This window comes from Acinonyx jubatus, chromosome B2 (assembly GCF_027475565.1).
Source record: "Acinonyx jubatus isolate Ajub_Pintada_27869175 chromosome B2, VMU_Ajub_asm_v1.0, whole genome shotgun sequence".
NCBI lineage: Eukaryota > Metazoa > Chordata > Mammalia > Carnivora > Felidae > Acinonyx > Acinonyx jubatus.
In genome coordinates this window covers 78031104-78052458 of record NC_069385.1, presented here as the reverse complement: position 1 = coordinate 78052458, position 21355 = coordinate 78031104, and the positions used below count along the sequence as shown (strand labels likewise).

Here is a 21355-nt window from a genome sequence, read left to right as displayed (position 1 = left end):
ATGATCTCGCTTCCTAAACTACTGTGCAATCTGAAACAATCAGAAAAGGGCTTCCATAAACTTCTACCAGCACATCCACCCATCTAATATTCTATACCCCCCAATTTTGCCTTCCTTCTTCAAAGTGTAGTTAATGTGTCCATGTTTTGCCCTTGGATACCTGATCCTCTCTGCTATTACATATTCGAGATACTTTTGTTGAAAACCAAGCTCTGTGCTCTGGAGCCGAAATATGTAATGCAAAGACAGAGTCTGGATATAAAGAAGGAAGATAATTTATTACTGCTTGGCAAAAGAGGCTGCAGTCAATAAGGCTTCATTCAAAACACCACAAGCCCACCCTGAGAAAGAGGCTGGGGGTTTTATAGGGAAATACAGGATCTAACCAGTTTTGACAGGAATTGCTTGGCAAAGGAGGCTGCAGTGAATAAGGCTTCAAAAAACTGCAAGCCCACCCTGAGAAAGGGGCTGGGGGTTTACAGAGAAATACGGGATCTAACCAGTTTTGACAGGAATTGTGTATGTGCTGCCAGCTTCCTTCCTCATGTGATAGGGTGGTATCCGGTTCCTGAAACAAAAGGTAGGGGAGGTTTATGGAAGGAGGAAAAAGGTTACTTTAAAATTGAGTTTCGCTGAAATATTAGGGTAGCCATTTGGGTTTTTGTTCAACTTTGTGCTTTGAAGCCATTTCAGTATCTCTCTAGCAATTCTTATCAACATTGTCCATTTTTTTCTGCACGGAGCTATTCCACCAACTGTGCTATTATTTATTCAATCTCAAAAACCTTCTCTTGACTTCACTTACTCCTCCAGCAATTGTCATAATCTATATATAATTTTATTGTAGTACATACTTAGAAAAAACTATGGAAAATCATATGACCAAACTTTTAAAAGGACCATCTAAAGTAATGGAATTATTTGGGGTGCCTGGGTGGCTCAGTTGGTTAAGCATCCAACTTCAGCTCAGGTCATGATCTCAAGGTTCATGAGTTTGAGCCCCGCATCGGGCTCTGTGCTGACAGCTCAGAGCCTGGGGCCCACTTTGGTTCTGTGTCTCCCTCTCTATCTGCCCCTACCCTACTCACACTCTGTCTCTGTCTCTCAAAATGTAAATAAGCGTTAAAAAAAAAAAATATATATATATATATATATTAAAGTAATGGAATTATCAGATAATTCAAGATAATTCGTTTCTTAATCATATGTGACTATAAGTTTTAGTGTCTTTAGTGTCACACATGTTTTCATGTGTGTACACATGATAGTTATGTAACCATGAAATTGAAAATATATGTTCCATTATGCTTTGAAATATAAATAAATTTAAGGAACATCATTTACAAATGCTGAGATGAGAGTTCTTTCAACTTAACAGTTTCATAAATGTAGTACCTAAATGGGGTGTATCTGGATCAGATGGGGACCACCAAATGTGGGGCGATGATCCAGTGGAAGTTGGTAGCATGGGTGGTGAAAGAATTCACCTGGGGCAGAACAAAGGAGATAGAGGTTTACGGAATACACACCAAGGAAGCAGCAGACAGGACAGCAGAGGAGGGGCTGTCTGTAAGAAGGCGATTAGAAGGGGCTGCTTTTAAGGAGGGAAGATGAAGAAGTATGGTGACCTATGGAATTTTCCCTTTTTTGGTAACTGTGCCTGGTTGTAAGTACCCCATTGGTCATTTAGGGCCAATGGATATGCTGAGGTGGGTCGCCTGGTCGACCTGTCTGTATTGAGCCAGATGGTCACCATGGCCCTGTCTACATTCCATTGCTCAACGCTGTTTGCCTGAAAGTGACTTCCACCATAAATTTATACTCTGTCAGGTTATTATTTACGAAATGACATAGGCAGGAAGGATCATTTTAATGTAATTAAGATGACTAAAAATAATAAGACACCAGTACCTCCAAGAATGAAAGCTCTTCTTAAGGAAAACAATTTGTCATCCCAAAGTAGGCCTCTTTGACATAAGGATTGTTTTAGGCAAATTATTTTTAAGAAAGAGCAGACATAGGGAGAAGCTCTGAAAACTAAGCAGAAGTTACCTGTGGTGTCTAAATAGAGGATCTGTCCAATTGGATGGGGATCCTTAAATGTGGGGTGATGGTCTTGTGGGAGCTGGTGCTGCAGGTAGTGAAAGGATTCCCCTGAGGCAGAACTAAGGAGAAGGACTAAGGAGAACTAAGGAGAAGTTTATTGAATACATCACAACGGAGGAGCAGGCAGGACTGCAAAGGAAAGGCTGTCTGCAAGGAAGTAGTGGATGGGGCTCATTTAAAGGGGAAAGATGAGGAGGTAGCCACCTCTAGAATGTTCCCTTTTTTGGTAACTGTGCCTAGTTATGAGTAGCCCATTGGTTATTTAAGGCCTATGGATATTTTGAGGTGGGTCACCTGTTGGGCCTGTCTGTATTCAGCCAGGTGGTCCCTGTGGGCCCTTTCCACATTCCATCACTCAAGCCAGTTTGCCTCAAAGTGGCCTCTGCATTACCCTTTTGTAAGAGACATTTACATGTAGAAGGGAAATCTCCATTTCTGAGAGTGTCTCTCTCCCTGTACCAGGAAGAAAAGGATGACTAAATCTCCAGAAGATGTTATCATTGGAGAAGGTAGAAACTAAATCTTCTTAACAGTCATACGCTGGTTTACTGTGCTTTACCTGAAAATGCCCCAAAACTGGCTTCCCATCCCCCAAAATCTTATTTTTGGCTTTAGCTAGAGATGGTATTTAAGGTGGTGGCTCGGTACATTTTGAAGAGTTACTCAGCTTCTCTGGGTATCTCCCATATATACAGCAATAAAGGGATGCAGGAGAAGACACCCCAAAAATGTGCCACTTTAGCATAAAGATTATTTCAAATTTAAAGTAATGAAAACCAGGGCTCTTGGGGGGTCTCAGTCAGTTAAGCATCTGACTCCTGACTTTTGGCTCAGGTCAAGAGCTGAAAGTTTGTGAGATGGAGCCCCATGTCAGGCTCTGCACTGACAATGCGGACTGCTTGGGATTCTCTCTCTCTCTCTCTCTCTCTCTCTCTCAATCTCTGTCTCTCCCTTTCTCACTGCTCCTCCCCCATGCTCTCAGTCTTCTCTCTCTCAAAATAAATAAACTTAAAAAAAAAAAAAGATTCTCTCTGTCTCTGCTCCTCCCCCAACTCTCTCTTTAAAAAAAAAATGTAATAAAAACTCAGCAGATGCAGGAAAGGCACTCTGCCACCCCCATAACTGCCTAAATTTACATTGGAAAGGAGAGCCTGCAACAGGAAGAGAAATATTAACAGGCCCCCTGTACTGAAGGAACTCATCTGAATAATAGAGCAATCTTGTTTTCCCAGAACATCTCCTTTCACTTTCTTGCTAATGAGTTTTCTCCCTTTTGTGTCCTTAGGCCCCTATCCCTTTCCTTGGATCATATAAGGTTCATGCTGCCTCACTTAATTTCACGTCTGTGTGGATTCCAGGTATGTATACCTATTAAATTTGATTTTCTCCTATTAACCTGTCTTACGTCAATTTGATTCTAAGTCCAGCTAGAAGGACCAAAGGTCAGAGGAAGGTCTTCCTCCCTGACAGGAAGTATACATGTTACTAAATTTCCATTTGTTTTTTTCCAGTTAATCCGTCTTTTATTACATGGAGGTTTCAGCCAAAAACCTAGAAGGGTAGAGGAAAAATTATTTTTCTGTCTCTATAATTCTGTGAAATAACAAGACAGGTTTTCTTTGAAGAGTTAACATGGAAATTTTGTCTTTATTATTACAATATTATCATCAAAAGGAAATGGCTTGTTTGTTTTGCCCTGAAGGTCAATTATTTGTGATACCCTCCAGTACCATTTAATTTAAACTAGGCTTATAGTATAAGAAACTAACATTGTTCCAGGTTTTACTAGCACTTGTTGCAATTAAAAATCTGTAACTACTATTTATTTTCAAATGCTGAAAAAGGTTAAGAATTACATTATCTTCTTAAATTGCATTGTTTTTGAAGGTTTGTATCAATCCTTAATTGTTACTTCAAGTTCAAATCATGAATGAAGGCCAATAGGCTTTATTAAACACACATTTGAGACTTCCCTTGACCAAACACATCAGGAACACTTGTATTATGACTTTGAATAGTAATCTTGGATTTATGTTACCTTAACACTTTTAAGTGTTTATTGATTTTTTATGACAGCTGTCTACACATAATTCAAGTAACCAAAACATAAAACAATTAGCTTTATTCACAGCAAAATAGAAATCTTTGTGGAGCCCTGTCCTGAGAAAAATTTGATGACTGAAACCTACACAATCATGACCTGCATATTCTGAGCAGAGAAACTCATGAGAACAGGGAAAATAAGTTTTCATGCTCTCCTGTTCTCACGACTGCATGTAAATTTACCTGAAAAATAAACTGAAATATATTAGGAAGATATATGGTATTGTACTATTAGAGACTATTTAGATTATTATTTCACATAAAAAATGAGAACATAATTTTTAAACTATTTTTATGCTCCAAGTATGATCTACTAATAAAATGATGTGTACATGTGAGTATTACTACTAAATAATTGCTGTACAGTATGATCTTAAAAAATCTCATTTGAAAGATGTTTAAGGAAGCAACTGTATTCCTGTGTGATCAGTTTATTTCTTCTGAGTAATTCCATGCTATTAAGAAAATGGAAAGAAAGTGGAAAATGATTTATATAGAAAGTGGAAAATGATTTATATAGCAAGTCTCTAAGTGCTGTAGTAAGGCTTTATTCCAAATTCCAATTCTATATTTTTGTCATTGTTGCTGTTTTTTTTAATTTATTGCTTTCATAATGTAAATAGAGCATCCCAAACCATACAACATTGGGTGACAGTTTACTGGGGAACATTTTAATACATTTTCTTCAGGAGAATTCTATAACCTTTATCAGACTGACCAATGATAATTAAAATTTAGAAGTAAATGCTCAGAGCTAGACATAAATATGAACAGGAAGGAAATAGAAAAAGAACCTTTCAATGCCTCTGTGGAAGAATATTCTTGCTTTACCTAATATTAGTGGACCCCATGCTCCTTTGATAGTACACATTTTAGATATGTTGTAGAGCAAACATGAATGAGTGAAATAACCCATTCAACTCTCATTAAGTATTATGTTCCTTTCCACTTTAATCTTGAACAGACTTCATCCCAGAGTAGTCCTCAATCATGGCAGTGCATCTGAGTCACTTGCAAAATTTTGCCAAGATTGACTAGTCCTTAGTCAGTCCTGAAGTTTCTGATGTGGGCACCTGGATCATAGCCTTATTTAGAAAATTACTTTTACCTCTACTCTACTTCATCCATGTGTGACGCTTTGTGAAAAAAAAACTTCCAACATTTTTACCAAGTTGGAAACAGAAGGCCCAATGTTTGCTTCCACTTTGGGTAGGATCAAAATATGACCCCAGTAAGTCCTCACTCATCACTCTCAAACAGTATTTATGTAATGACCACAAGAGTAAGCCATCACATCAGGAAATTATTATGCAATCAAATTAATCCACCTACACAAAAATCTTTCTGAGATCTAGTTTGTATTTTGCACCATTCCAGAAGGCATTAAGAAGAAAGGAGCAAACACATTTTAAGAGAAATAATTCTTCAGTGGGTTTTGATACCTTTCAATCTAATGAGAATAGTTTCAGTGTTACTTTTCACCTTTTGGCAATGGCCATTTAAATAAATATCTAAACCAACTCTGCTGTTAGGTAGTATCCATGAAGGCATCTTTTGAGCTTTAATTTGATCATATTTACTTTGGAGATTAGCAGGTGAAGACACATCTATTTTTGCAGACAGATTCACTAAACAATGTACCATGTGGGGAGAAAAACACTAAGTTTTATAAATACATCAGTAAATGCAATCAAAATATATTTCAGGCAGTCTTACAAATGTCTTACATGCTTTTCCATGCTCTAGGCTATTGGTCCACCTCCCCCTCTCTGACGTTTGAGGAACCTGTTTTGAGAATACCATTACATGGGGGAGTAATACATGGGGGGTATTGAAAAAAGTCCAGACCATTCAACCTTTGCAAGACATAAGCTGTATCTGCCCACTTGGGTATATACTTTACCTCTATTCACTACTCCATTGTTTCTCTCTAGTCCTACAGGGAGGTTTAAGGATGTCCTAGCCTGTATTACAGCTCAAATAAAGCATATTCTCTGGAAGAACTACTGCACTTGATGTGAAAAATGTTGGGGTTCAGAGCCAATGTTTAAGAAATAATTCTTGAGCCATCTTCCATGCAAAAAGGGTGATTTTATTAAAGCATAGGGACAGGACCCATAGGCACAGAGAGCTTCCCTGGGTTGTGTGAGGAGTGGCTTAGTATATACTTTCAAGTTGGGAGGGAGTTAGGGATAGCATAAGTCTCTATGGAATTTGGAAGCAAGGTTTCCGGGACCTTGAGGGGCTAGCTGTTGTTAGGATAAGGTCATTTACTACTGTCTAGTAAAACTTCAGTCATGAGACCCTTCAGATATATATCAGTGGACCATATGTTTGGAAGATGATGGCTAACATAGCTTGGGGAGTAGAGATAAAGGAAGTTTCCGAGGGAACTTTTATATGTTAAAAGAGACTCACAGGATTCTCGAGGCCGGGCTAATGTTGAAATTGCCTTTGCCTTTAGCAAACTATTAACATGGAGGCAGTTGAGTTCCTAGAGGAAGGACTAGGCACTTACCAACGTCTCAAGGATTTACCAGTGGGCAATAGATTGTAAGGAAATATATATGTATTTTTCTCTTGCCTTTGTTCTCCACATCACACTCAACTGAGTTGTGAATTCCAGTGATTCATAATTGTGCACCTGTAACAACAGAGTAAATTAAATAAAACATAATTTAAAAATAAAAGTAAACATGCCAATGAATTTTTGAGGTGCTGCTGATGATCAGTGATGATCAATTTTATATTGAAGTGGCTGGGAGGAGATATTTGAGATGGGCTGAGTTGACATTGACATTGCAATTTTTTGTTAAGTGGTTTAAGAATTCATGATCTTGGTCCAGGGCTGGTAACATTGTGCCATTGGCTTCTCCCTCACAAAAAAATGGTTCTTGATAATGTTCAAAGCAGTCAGGGTAACATGAGGGTTCTCATGAAGTTGCAAAGCCTCAACTTTCTTAACTACAAGTAGGTGAAAAATAGATCAAAACTCTTTGATGGATGAGGGCAAAATATTTAGAGTTATATTTTTTTCAAGATTATTATCCAAATTAGTTGTGTGGGAATCTATGTTGTTTGCAAACTTATATATCATCACCTATGCAATAGAAATCATTTCTTTACCTATTTTTCAGTGATGTTCAAAGAATTAGAGGAAATAAATACAAATCATCCATATTTAAAAGAACATAAAATAAAATGAAGCATCATTTGGGTTTTGCTATAGAATGAGGTGTTCATCTAGGTGAATAATATAATCAATCAACTTTCTTCCTTTTTGTATTTAATAGAAGCATTTAAAAACTGCATGCATTACATGCTCTCTACAACAAATGGATTGTGGAACACTTTGTACACTTTAAAGTATCAATGTCATCATTAAAAATATGTTCTTATTGTTTGTACTTCAATGGAAAGATGTCCAAAGGGACTATTAGACTTCTAAGACATTTTGCCTCTATGATTCTTAAATCTGTTTTGTATAATTTTCTTTTTCTTTTCTCTCACATTTATGCAATGAACAGTTTTTTTTCACTGCATGTGTAGCTGGTAACTACTTTTAAAATCTCTCATCCATTAGCACGTTTGTACTATGCTGCCCTAAATCTACTGTAAGCTGGAAAAAGAGAGTTAATTTTGCTAAATATGTGGCCAAATAAGAGAGAACATATGTTAATTAAAAACAAAAGAGCTGGGGCACCCGATTGGCTCAATCAGTGGAGCCTGTGACTCTTGATCTCAGGGTTGTGATTTTGAGCCCCACTTTGGTGTAGAGATTACTTAAAAACAAAAAAATCTTTAAACAAACAAACAAAAAGGCCTGCCTATGAAATAAGAAGGTGAGGTTTAGAACTTTATATGCATGCTATTTTTGTTGACCCTTTTGTTGTCTCATTTTCTAGTTTATGTTTCTCAACACACTTTTCTATAGGTGAACATGTTCTATATGTTAAGTTCTATTTTATTCAACAATCTCTGAGGTCACATTCTTTTTAGCAAAACATGATGTTAAGCCCTCTGAATGATGGAAATATGACAAAAGCAATTACACAAAGGGTTTATAATAAGGACAGAGATAAGCTTTCTTAATAATAGAATATTTATTGAGTTATTATAATATATAATGCCTTCTTTCAGGAGGTTACAATCTGTAGACAGAAATGTCTCTTTACCACAATAGAGAAATATTAAAATAGACATATAAAATAGTAGTCTGAGGAGGATATATAAGAATTAAGATAAGCAAGTAGAATTTTAAATTCAAAATGAAAAGTGAGGATATTTTAGTCTTAAGGATTAATTCAGAAATTCATAGAAACAGCCTAATCAATGTACAATTAAGTGATCTCTCTTTCTAGCTGTGCATATCCATCTATAAAGACTACAATTTGGCCACCTTTCTTTTACAAACCCTAGCTAGATATTTTGAAGTATTTGCTTTTTGTTAAGAAAATGAACTCATTCATATTCATTATAATTTTCCCATTAGCTCAATATCTTCTACAAATTTTTAATTAGATTTTTAAAAAAATATATTTGATTGAGCAAGTTTCTTTTTAATTACATCCTCACTAATTTATAAGTTCCATCATGTACCTCTATTTGACTACTATTTATCATTCTATCTTTAAAGGAATATTAAGTCTGTATTTTTCTACCATTAAATGTAAAGAATATCCTTCTTTATGGGGCTGATTTACTTACTTTTTCTCTTTTCACCATTGAGATGAAACTTTTATATGGCTTTGATTTTCCCAATGATGTTTAATTGCAAAAACTTTAGGACTTTTAGTCTAAGTTAGTGTTTCTTCCCTTACTTCCCTGTGTGTGTGTGTGTGTGTGTGTGTGTGTGCGCGTGCGCATGTGTGAGATCTTTATTTAACACATTTTACAAATCTTCAGTTGTACTATTATGATTACATTCATATACATCAATCTATGATTTTTTCTAGATTTATTGTTCATCATTATTTAGTATGATCTTTGTCTTTTCTATATTGGAAATTTTTCCTGATTTAGTTTAATTAGAATAGTTTCCTAATGATTTTCCTCATGTAGGGGACAGAGGTGACATCCATTCTGAGTCCTTCTATGTTAACAAAATCTTTCTTCAGCTCCAAAATGGGACTACTCTGGGTGTAGACTGCTTGCACTATTGCACTGTTTTTCTTCACTGAGGTCTATAAGTTTTGCTCATTTAGATTCTAGCATTGTAGGTAGTAAATTAAAACATGGGTTTAATTTTCTTAAGTCAAATACTCTTTCTGCCCATAAGCAGTATGTGTTATTTATAGTCAGGCTTAGCTTCAAGGAATATAGTACAGAAAAATAATAGCTTAAAACAGTAGATGTTCATTTTTCTCCCATGTAAAAGAAATGGGAGATGAAAAGTCCAGTGATCTCCCTGTCTAGATGTGTATATCTCATCTAGATATACATGACTCATGTATACCTATCATGAGTACGTATCATTTCAGAGACTGGAAGTCTTTCATGCATTTCTCTAATATCCCCTCGGAGACAGATCTTGTCCTCGTCCAGTGTAGCTGCTAAAGCTCCAGTTATCAGATTATCATTCCAAGAAACAAGTTGAAAAAGGAGATGAAAATGTAACTTTTTTCTTTTATGAAATCAACCTTATTAAGGTATAAATTTCATAAAATAAAATGCACCTATTTTAAGTTTTCAGGTCAATTAATTTATCTGTATGAGCACTACTACAAAATTTCAAACATTTCCATCACTCCAAAGAGTTCTTTCATGCCACACCACTTAGCTACTTGAAGCCCAGTTCAAAACAAATGCTGATCTGATTTTTATTCGTATAGGATAGTATTGACTATTCTAGAATTTCATACAAATGAAATCATACAGTATGTATTATTTTGTATCTGATTTCTTTTTCATGTAATGGTTTTGAGATTTATCAATTTTCTTATGTATTGGAAGTCTGCAGCTTTCAATTGCTAAATAGCCTTTTATTTCTAAGTTGTTCCCTTTACAATCCCCAGTAATTGTTTTTTGCCTGGTGTTGTGGTGTATCACCCTATGAAATTTAATATTCAGCCAATGACTCAAAGAAAACTCCATGCAGGTTTCTGAAGTTATTTTTTTTTATATTTCACTCCTCTCTAGAATTATGCTCTACAAATTTCAGATACCAACAATTTCTATTTTCTCAACTCAGTGAGATAGCTGATCTCTGAATTTTTCCTTTCCGCACTAATATCTAGATAGTACTCTCAGATAGAAAGCTGGGACAATTGTTGGACTTTCCTTCTTTTCATTCTTTCTGGGGTTATAATTCTATGGTGCCTCTTATCTAATGTCTACAAACAGATGCTTAGTTATTTAATTCAATTTTCTAGTTGTCTATGTTTGGAAAGCTAGTCTATTACTAGTTATTGCATATTGACTAGAAACTAAGAGAAAAGCCCTTACTGTTTAAGTAAACATTCTGGAAGTTCCATTTAACATGTCAGCTTATATTTCATTGATCAGAACTCATGGCTACATTCAGTTTATAAAGGAGACTTAGACAGAGATATAAGAAGTAGGGAACAGTGGGATTTTAAAGGCAATTAGAAGGCACAATCACATGAAGCCTATATGATTTTCTGTTTATTTTAGGTTACATACACAGGAATTTTGTCAGGGAAAATATATATAAACCTTTGGGAGGATGGAGAGACAAATAAGAGCAATAAAAATTATGACACACAAAGAAAGCTCAACTATCTAATCTAGTAATCAAAGAAACGAAAATTAAAACCACAGCCATATAGGGGCAAACATTGAAAAGTCTGGCAATAAAATAGCAGAAAGGATATGAAACAATGTAAACTCTCACAAACTGCTAGTTGAAGTTAAAATTGGTACCACCACTTTGAAATACAATTTATAAATATCTAGTATAGATGAATATATGCATAATATATATTCCAGCCATTCCATTTCTAAGAATTTGCCTGAAAGAAACTCTTTCACAGAAACACAAGGAGACCTATATGAGGACATTAATAGCAGCATTCTTTGTAATAGCCAAAAAACAAAACAAAACAAAACAAAAAAAACCCCAAAAAACTAAGTGCACACACAAAAAGGATAAATTGTGGTATACGATTATATTTCAATCAGTGAAATACTTCATAGCAGGACAAATGAACTAAGAGCTTCAATGGACCATAAATTTCTCTGCAAACTCATGTTAGTATGTTTGAAACCTCTCAACATGGAGATAAACTTATTGTTGTCTTGTGGCTAGCATTGAATGGAGAAATGGTAGAAACTAGAATGAGAGTTTCTTCTTCAGAGATTTAAGGTCATTAGTTTAGGAAGTTGTGTTGAGGCTACTCTACTCTCAGGTACAAATGTATAGGTTATTCTCAGCCGACAAATATAATTCTCCTCCAATGTTTCCATTTCTACTAAGAGCTAGTCACCACAAATCCACAAGAGTAGCACCTCATCCATGCTCCAAATACATTGTCACACAGATCAAATCACTCCCTTCCTCCCACATAATATTAGTATAATGCTTCTATTCATGAACTTTGTTTCAGATTCCATTGGCAGTATAAGACTTTTAAAGTACTTGGGGCTTTTCTATGTGCTATCTACCAAGATTTATTTTAAAGGTCTCAGCTATCTGCAGCGAATCTCATATATGATATTTCCTTCAGGCTCTAATAATCAGCCATGATTAGGTGAGCAGTGGGGAGTGGTAAGGGACAAGGTACCAGGCTCTTACAGAGGCTGCCATCTTCCTTCAGTTTATAAATTTATAACTCTTACTCTGCTTTCTAGTCTATAGACCATACCAAAAATAAATCATTACAGCCTCCTAAGACATCAGAGATGGCATTTAGGTTCTTACTAATATTAGGAAAAAATTGTTATTTTCAAAGTATCAATGGTATTAAAGATCCACACCCTCCTTAGTGTCTGTTTTACTGATGACATGCCTGTGCTTTTTTGATATGTATTCTCAGCCATGCCCACTGCCAAGTGACACTGAAGTGTCTCTTTGCCCAAGCAATTTTACAGGCAATCTTCAATGATTATCTAATGATCGCTGCTTTCCCAATTTCATCCACCCTGCTTAATCACTGGAAAGATTTAGTTTTAATGTCAATAATAGAGATCTAATTTCACCAAGAGGAATGTAGTTCACACAAATAACTACATTTTTTTGCATGCGCAATATAGATTCTCCTAAACAAAATAAACCAAAACATAAAATAAAACCTCCCAAAGTGCAGATAATCTTCCAAAACAATTCCAAAAATACATAGCAAGACTTTATGCTATCTACCTATTGAAAATTACCAATGGAGAGGACCAATGAAAAGAATCTGTTTTGTCCATTACTGAATAGTATTGGAATTGTTAAAAAAAATAAGCCAACACATTTTTTGAAAAGGAACATCCATTGGCATTAGCTAATCTGAATCTATCCTTAAAATTTCAAATCAAGCAGGTGAAAATAATAATCCAGATGAATTGGCAATAAAAATTAGGCAGTATGTCTGTTTTTAACATTGACAGCTCCCAATATTTCCAATTTTATGAATAATTTACATCACAAATGTGTTGAAAAGGTAAAACACACACACACACACACACACAAAACACAATGCCATATATATTGAAAAAATAGATTTATGGAGAAATGGTATTTTGTGCACCATACCTGGAGCAATACTTGAGTCTCCTAAACCTGGAATACTCCATTCTGAATATCTTCTATTTCTGCTTCTTTTCAGAGAACTCTGAATAGTTCTGTTTTATTTTTATTTTTTAATATTTATTTAATGTTTATTCATTTTTGAGAGAGCACAAGAAGGGGAGGGGCAGAGAGAGGGAGACAGAGGATCCCAAGTGGACTCTGCACTGACAGCAGCGAGCCTATGTGGGGCTCAAACTCGTGAACAGTGAGATCATGACCTAAGCTGAAGTCAGACACTCAACCGACTGAGCCACCAAGATGCCCATCTGAATAGTTTATGTTTTATACTTTCACACTTTTAATATGTAATTATTATAAAATAGCAAAACATATTGATATAAAAAAAAGGCATTCTCTCAATGCGGTGGTTTCTGGACTTTGTTTCACAGGAGTATTAAATGGTTTTAAAAACCCAGTGCCAATGCTGAACCTCAAACTTATTAAATCAGAATATGTGGGAAGCAATGCAGGTATCAACAGTTTCTAAAGATCTCCCAGATGATTCTAATACATGGTGTATGGTTTGGGAATGACTGCTTTAATGTCTCCATCATGTAGTAGTTCAAATAAATGGCATTTTTATTTTACATATACATTGTTATCCCTAACGTAATGTTTCAAGAATTTCTGGGGACCACTGGGTGGCTCAGTCAGTTGAACATCTCATTCTTATAAAAATTTTTTTTAATTTATTATTGAGAGACAGATCAGGAGCAGGGGAGGGGCAGAGAGAGGGAGACACAGAATCTGAAGCAGGTTCAAGGCTCTGAGCTGTCAGCACAGAGCGCACCACAGGGCTCGAACCCACAAACCGGGAGATTATGACCTGAGCCGAAATCAGACGTTCAACCAAATGAGACACCCAGGTGTCCTCGAACATCTCATTCTTGATTTTGGCTCAGATCTTGATCCCAGAGTCATGGGATCAAACCCTGTTTGGAGTCTGCTTAAGATTCTTTCTTTTCTCTACCTCTTCCCCTCTCCTCTGTGCTCTCTCACTTTCTCTCAAATAGAAAAAAGAAAAAAAAAAGGAAGATGGGGTGCCTGGGTGGTTCAATCGGTTGAGTGTCAGACTTCGGCTCAGGGCATGATCTCACGGTCTGTGGGTTCAAGCCCCAGGTGGGGCTGTACTGACAGCTCAGAGACTGGAGGCTGCCTCGGATCCTGTGTCTCCCTCACTCTCTGCCCCTCCCCCACTCTCACTTTGTCTCCCTGTGTCTCTCAAAAATAAATAAATATTAAAAAAATTCTAATTTAAAAAAAAGAAGAAATTCTTAGCTAAGTGTTATGAGGTAGAGCCCAGTTATTGGTATTTTCTTCAAGGTTCTCCAAATTAGTCTAGTTTTCAAAATTGAGTTTGAGAACTCTGCCCCAAAGTGCTCAGTAACACCTTTCTAGCCTACACAAATGACCAGATGCAAACAAATGATCAGGTAAAACTTAAGTAATTTGTAGGATTATTTTCATGTAATTAATTTAGTATAATATACTAAATTATTTTCAAATAATTGTTTCCTCAGGAATGTCTCTTGGAAAATTATTAATATTATATATATATATATATATATATATATACTTAGATGATTATATTTTCAGTGGTGGGAAAAACTTCAAATCAACACAAGGTAAATGATCAAATGAAAAATGAAGTTAAAATTCTATTGGGAGAAATGAAGAGAAATTCTTTACAACTGCTCAGTGTGTCTTGGATTATTCCACTGCCTTTTACTGTCTGGTAGAACAGAAACGTTAATAGCTAAACAGCAAGGTAAAGGTAAGGCTTATAATCTCCAGTGAGCACAGGATTTGCTGAGTATGAGCTTGAAGTCAATTGAAGTCTTGAGATTTCAGCACATGACTAAACTAGCATTAAAAATGAATGTTTCTTTTTTCATTAATGGAACAAAGTCTGTACGTCACATCTAGAAATATCTGCCTTTATTTCAAACACATTTTCAATCAAAGAATTAAAGTCACTTGAATATTTACAGATAGGTAATTTGAAATCCTAGGTTTTTCAAGAAAGGAAACAGAGGTCCAAAAGACATGATTAATCTTGAGAATGCAATGTTTGTTAGTAGCTAAGCTGGGTCTGGGACCCTGATTTTCTGACTCTTTTTTTTAAATTTACATCCAAAGTAGTTAGTATATAGTGCAACAATGATTTCAGGAGTAGATTCCTTAGTGCCCCTTACCCATTTAGCCCATCCCCCCTCCCACAACACCTCCAGCAACCCTCAGTTTGTTCTCCGTGTTTATGAGTCTCTTATGTTTTGTCCCCTTCCCTGTTTTTATACGATTTTTGTTTCCCTTCCCTTATGTTCGTCTGTTTTTTCTCTTAAAGTCCTCATATGAGTGAAGTCATATGATTTTTGTCTTTCTCTGACTAATTTCACTTAGCATAATACCCTCCAGTTCCATCCACGTAGTCTGAGTCATCATATGATAGTACTTCATAGGCCAGACAATGGAAGACTATAAACAGGGCACAAGCTGATGGAAAATGGAAAATGATGTCCTCCAGATTATACATGCTATCTTTATAATGCAGTCGAGCCTGAAAATCCGTCTGAATAAGTGAATGAGAAGTAGACAATAAATCACCAAGTGATTCCTTTACACTTTGATTCCAAAAAAAAAAAAAAAGTTTATATTCTTTGAGAGACATTAGGGGACTTATTCTATTGTCATTCTGTTTCTAGACACCCAAATACAAATAGAGCATCCATTTCAGAACATGGGTGATATAGATGATATGCAACCAGAACATACCTGGTCAACTATCTTGGCTTTTAATGGCAATGATTGGAATGGCTATGGCTTCTGGGGACTAGTTAATGAACACAGAGTGACTGGTTAAGGCTCTTACCTTATCACTTATTAAAGGTTTTGTATATTACTGTTAAAAAAGTTATTAAAAAGCACACAATTACAAAAATGCTCTATAAAACAAACAAAAAATGTAATGAATAGGACAAAAAAAGCAATAAGACAAAAGGTTGACACCACTGAAAGTTTAATTGTTAAATTGCAAGAATATGCTAGGCCTTGTTGAAACAAGTATGTGCTAGTAGTTAAGAATTAAAAAGGTAGGCTTTGAAATGTGAAATATTTTAAGCAAAAAGGGGAAATGAGATTCCAAGGCATTTGCATTATTTTTACAGTGCGGTTAAATAGTAATCACACTTAAATATACACAATGCTAGAATGCATCCAAGCTTTCGCATGTCAACACTCATACCATTCATGGTTTCTGAAGATTTGTAAACCATAATAAACTGCTTTGACCCTAATGAAAGACACTTACAAATGTACTACATAAATAGAACAATCATGTGTTAGAAGGCATTTTTGTTTGTTACAAATCTAGCTCACTCTGTACATCATTTGGAAATTTATTTATACTTTATAGCCCTAAACACCTGATTGATTATTCTACAAGATGAATGGTTGTTAAACCATTCATAAAGTCAACAGAATTTATAATAATAATTTGGTATTAGTAAACCAAGTCCAAAGCTAACCAGGAATAAATGAGGAACCTCTAACTTATATCTTTAATACTACAGTATCCTATGTCATAATATAATTATGTGGCCATTAGTGTGGCACTTAGAACAGTGTAAAATACCAACTGATACTGATGAGTATTTTCAAGTGTTGAAGACTAAAGAAGCATCAGTAGTGACCCAGCTGGTAAGAACTTTTGGGCTGCTGTAGTGTTATGTTTTTCCCACTTAAACTTTCACCATGTATCTTTTGTTTTTAGACCATCAATCAGTGTGATATGAGCACTAAGTAAAAGCAGACAAAATTTGTCGCTTTCAATACTCAATGGACTTTACAGTAACATGTGGTAAATATGTGCCCCATGAAATGCATCTTGATTCCAATACTCTGGTGACTTAAGGGCCTCCAGGCATCTGGTCTTCTATTCAGTTCATTAGATGGCTCATTTTTAATGCACACTTTATTTGTAAAGTTCAATTTGTTGAATTAAAATTAAATTGTAAAGTTCATTTTAATTTCATTAAAATGAAAATGAAATGATATCCATGGTAAAAATGTTGTTCATAAATATGAAGTTGATGATGATGAGTGGCAACATTAAAGAAGGATTGTCTCCACGTTCCAGTGGGAATTGTAAATACTTGCTGAAACTACTCACAGAACTGGATTTTCCAGAAGGAAAGTGGAATGTTTCAACAAATTTGTGATTTCACCTGCTAATCAATCCAGCAAAGTATTAAAGATGGGATGATGTGAGAGTGACAAGTTATGCTTAAAATAAAACAGTATTTCCCCATTATTTTCCACTTCTATTGAGCCCTTCTTTCAGATGAAACTGTGTCATTTTTAAAATGAAAAAAAATTCAGTCTAAACTATCTTGTTGGCAAGTTAGGAAATGCACCCTTGTTGCCAGCGGCAATACAAGTCAAAAACTCAGACTTTCTCCAAGTGACATATTTCCCAAATTCTCAAACATCAACACACACTTCAAGATCCATGGTAGCATTCCAAGCAAGGTCAAGGTAGGATATTGACTGGAAGAGAAGAGGGAGGGAATTCCATCCCTCATAGAAGGAATGACACAAACAAAGGCTCAAAGATAGCAAAGTGGAAAGTATGTTTGGAAAATGGAGCGCAATTCAGTGTGCCCAATGAATAGGGCTCTTGTGGTTGGAAATAAAAATGAGAAAGCAGTTTCTGTACTGATAGTCAAAACTTCACATGTGAGACTAAGGAATTCTGAGTTTGTTTGTGGGATACGTGAATCATTGAAGAGTTTTGAATAAAGTGAGGAAATAACTCTGAACAAAGTCAGAGCTCCCATTGGCTTGAACATGTATGAAAGATCAAAGGAAAAATCTTGTGTTTTAATCTTGTCAAATGTTTGCTAAAGGTTCGAAGTACTCAATGAAGATGTAGCAAAAGCATCATCACTGGTGGGAGGATATGGCCCATCTTGACCTTTCACATTTGGAATCACAAGGTAGAAAGGGGTTTTGCAAAAGTGATGAAATTAAAAAACTATATGATTACTAGAGAACATTTTTGATTTCCAGCCTAGTATTAGTGCAAGGTTAATCCTAATATTGAACACAATTGTGTCTTTTCAGACTTGTGATTCTAATAGCAGACCTAATAGATGAGTTCTCAAGGCAACTTGAATATAAAACAAAGGATACACAGAGACACTTCTAAATATATTCTCTTCCTCTTCTCATATAGGAAAGTGGCATTTATGGCAGAGATAGGAGAAAGAAAAAATACCAAACATCTTTGGCTTTTGATAGTTGGGAATAAAAAGTACACATTTTAAAACAAACAAAACAAATAAACTTCACTTTCATACAGTTTTGCATCCAAATACATTTCTTATTCAGAGAACTTAATTTTTTTTTCTAAAAAATGATATCTAATGATATATCTAATAGGTATGCTCTAAAAGCTTTAGGAAGGTAATATCCTGTGACCTCAGATTAACTGATGAACTGAGAAGAAATTCTAAAAGGAAATATGGTGACCCTATGGCATGCAAATTTGGTGATGTTGGTTTTATTTCAAATAAACTGACCACTCAAGAGAAGTAAAGCCTTTGTAGTTAATGGCCCTTCTGGGGAGGCAATGTGGTTTGGAGGTCTAAGACTTGAAATCAGTATCCTCACATTTATTAACAAAAATTTCTTTCTTGGTCAAAGACAATGTCCTTCCTATCTTTCCAACAATGTGTTAAAAGGATCAAATATTTTATTGAATATTAAAGTGATATTTCAATTATTATATTCTTTTTTAAAAGCATTTATTCATTTTGAAAGAGAGAGAGTGTGTGTGCGCGTATGTGCACACAAACGGGGGTGGGGAGGGGAAGCAGAGAGAGAGAGAGAAAGAGAGAATCCCAAGCAGGCTCCACTCTGTTAGAGCAAAGCCCAATGGGGGGCTGGAATCCACGAACTGTGAGATCATGATCTGAGCCAAAATCAAAAGTGGGAGACTCAACTGACTGAGACACCCAGGCACTCCTCAATTATATACTTGAGTGAAAGTTAATATTCAACAAGAATATTTTTAAAAGAAATAAAATTTTTAGTATTATTAATAGTTTATAATAGACATAAAATATATGTACACATAAAAGCTCTTATGACTGAGTGCCTGTCATAATACATTTGTCTAAACCCATAGGATATACAACATTAAGAATGAAGCCAATGAGGGGCGCCTGGGTGGTTCAGTCAGTTAAGTGTCTGACTTCAGCTAAGGTCATGATCCCATGGTTCATGGTTTCCAGCCCCACTTTGGGCTCTGTGCTGACAGCTCAGAGCCTGGAGCTTACTTCAGATTCTGCGTATCCCTCTCTCTGCCTCTCCCCTACTCATGCTCTCTCTCTCTCTCTCTCAAAAATAAATTTAAAAAGACATTAAAGAACAAAAAAAGAATGAACCCCATGTAAACTATGAGCTTTGGATGATTATGATGTGTCAGTGTAGGCTCATCAGTTGTAACAAATGTACTCTGCTGGGGGATGTTGATAATGGGGGAGAGACTGTGCATGTATGTGGGTGGGCATATGAGAAATCTCTGTACCTTCCTCTCAATTTTACCATGAACCTAAAACTGCTCTAAAAAATAAAATCTTAAAGGAGAAAAAAATGAGAGGAGCTCTGCCTTATCTGATTAGTTCATATTATTAGTTCATATTTTGTGTCACTCTACTTTTTAGAAATAATTGGTAACGTTCAAACTATATTTCTTGTCCCTTAGTGCCTACTAAACATGCCACTGCAGCCTACACTAATGTTTGTTTTACATAATGAAATGTTTTTCATAAAAAAATGATGGTCTTATTCTTGTCAGGTCAGGTCATACCTGCAGTTTGGGGTAACATATTGTAACACGAAAGTTGATATGACGATCTTTTCCAGAAACAGATAGCTGGAAGATCGAGGGACTCAAAAAAGTACCACATGAAATGTGTTGAAAGAAATTGAAAATTGTTAGGCTGGAAGAAAATGTAGAAACTGAATGATTTAGCTTATTCCATTTAATTTGCAGAGTGCTGACAAATAGACAATGAATCACAATTTCAGGAAGGCAAAGATAAAGAATGATAATCTAAATTAGATAATGTCTAAGCTTGGAAGGCTTATGCAGTAAAGAGTTTTATAGCCACAGGTGATTTTAGCACATGTTGAAATATTGTAGAGGAAATGTTTGTATTTAGCAGATATTTGGAGGAAAGTGAATAAGTGAATAATATAGATTTTTCAGACTTTTTAGAAATATGTTGCCGTACAGCTATGTTGCAAACTTTCAAAGTCTTTTCTTTTCTCAAAATGCTCAAATTCGGCCTTCAAAGTTTTAAACACTATCAACACCAATATCTGACCCATTAGAATCTTGGCATCAGACGTTCCATCTTCATAGTCTTGAAGTTCACTTTAAAAACTTTCTATGATTCGCTTTCTGTCCACGGACGCTGCAGAGTAAGCATTGTTAAAGTGTCTCCTCCCACTGCTGTCATGACTAAGTCAGAGTCTCCTAAAGAGCCTGAACAGTTGCAGAAGTTCTTCATTGGAGGTTTGAACTTTGAAACAATGAATGAGAGTCTGGGGGGGGGGCCATTTTGAGCAATGGGGAAGTCTTATGGATGATGTGGTAAAATGAGAGATCCAAACAGCAAGCGGCTCAGAGACTTTGGGTTTGTGATGCGTGTCACTGCGGAGGAGATGGATGCAGCCATGAATGCAAGGCCACAGAAGGTGGGTGGAAGAGTTGTAGAACCAAAGAGGGCTGTCTCGAGAGAAGATTCTCAAAGACCTGGTGCCCACTTAACTGTGAAAAAGACTTTTGTTGGTGGCATTAGAGAAGACACTGAAGAACATCTAAGAGATGATTTTGAAAAATATGAGAATATTGAAGTGATTGAAATCATGACTGACTGAGGCAGTGTCAAAAAGAGAGGCTTTGCTTTTGTAACATTTGATGACCGTGACTCCATAGACAAGGCTGTCATTCAAAAATACCATACTGTGAATGGCTGCAACAGTGAAGTAAGGAGAGCTCTATCTAAGCAAGATATGGCCAGTGCTTCATCCAGCTGAAGAGGTCAAACGGTTCTAGAAACTTTGATGATGGGTCATGGAGGTGTTTTTGATGTGAATGACAACTTTGGTCATGGAGGAAACTTCAGTTTTGGTGGACAAGGTGGCTTTGGTGGCAGAAGGGATGACCATAATGGATTTGGTTATGATGGAAGCAACTTTGGAGGTGGCAGAAGCCATAATAATTTTGGTAATCACAACAATCAAACTTCAAATTTTGGACCCATTGAAAGGAGGAAATTTTGGAGGGAGAAGCTCTGGTCCCTGTGGTGGTGGAGGCCAATATTTTGCCAAACCATGAAACCAAGG

At 35.9% G+C, this 21355-nt stretch overlaps 1 long non-coding RNA gene across 8 annotated transcripts in view; it reads left to right on the top strand.

Annotated features, from left to right (window-relative positions):
• LOC113598785 (uncharacterized) overlaps positions 1-21355 on the top strand; it is a 603234-nt gene that overhangs the window by 435260 nt on the left and 146619 nt on the right. For all 8 annotated transcript variants that reach the window (XR_008298504.1, XR_008298505.1, XR_008298503.1 and 5 more), the window contains exon 5: positions 3392-3464. This is a non-coding gene — a long non-coding RNA (uncharacterized LOC113598785). The remainder of the gene's footprint in view (positions 1-3391; positions 3465-21355) is intronic.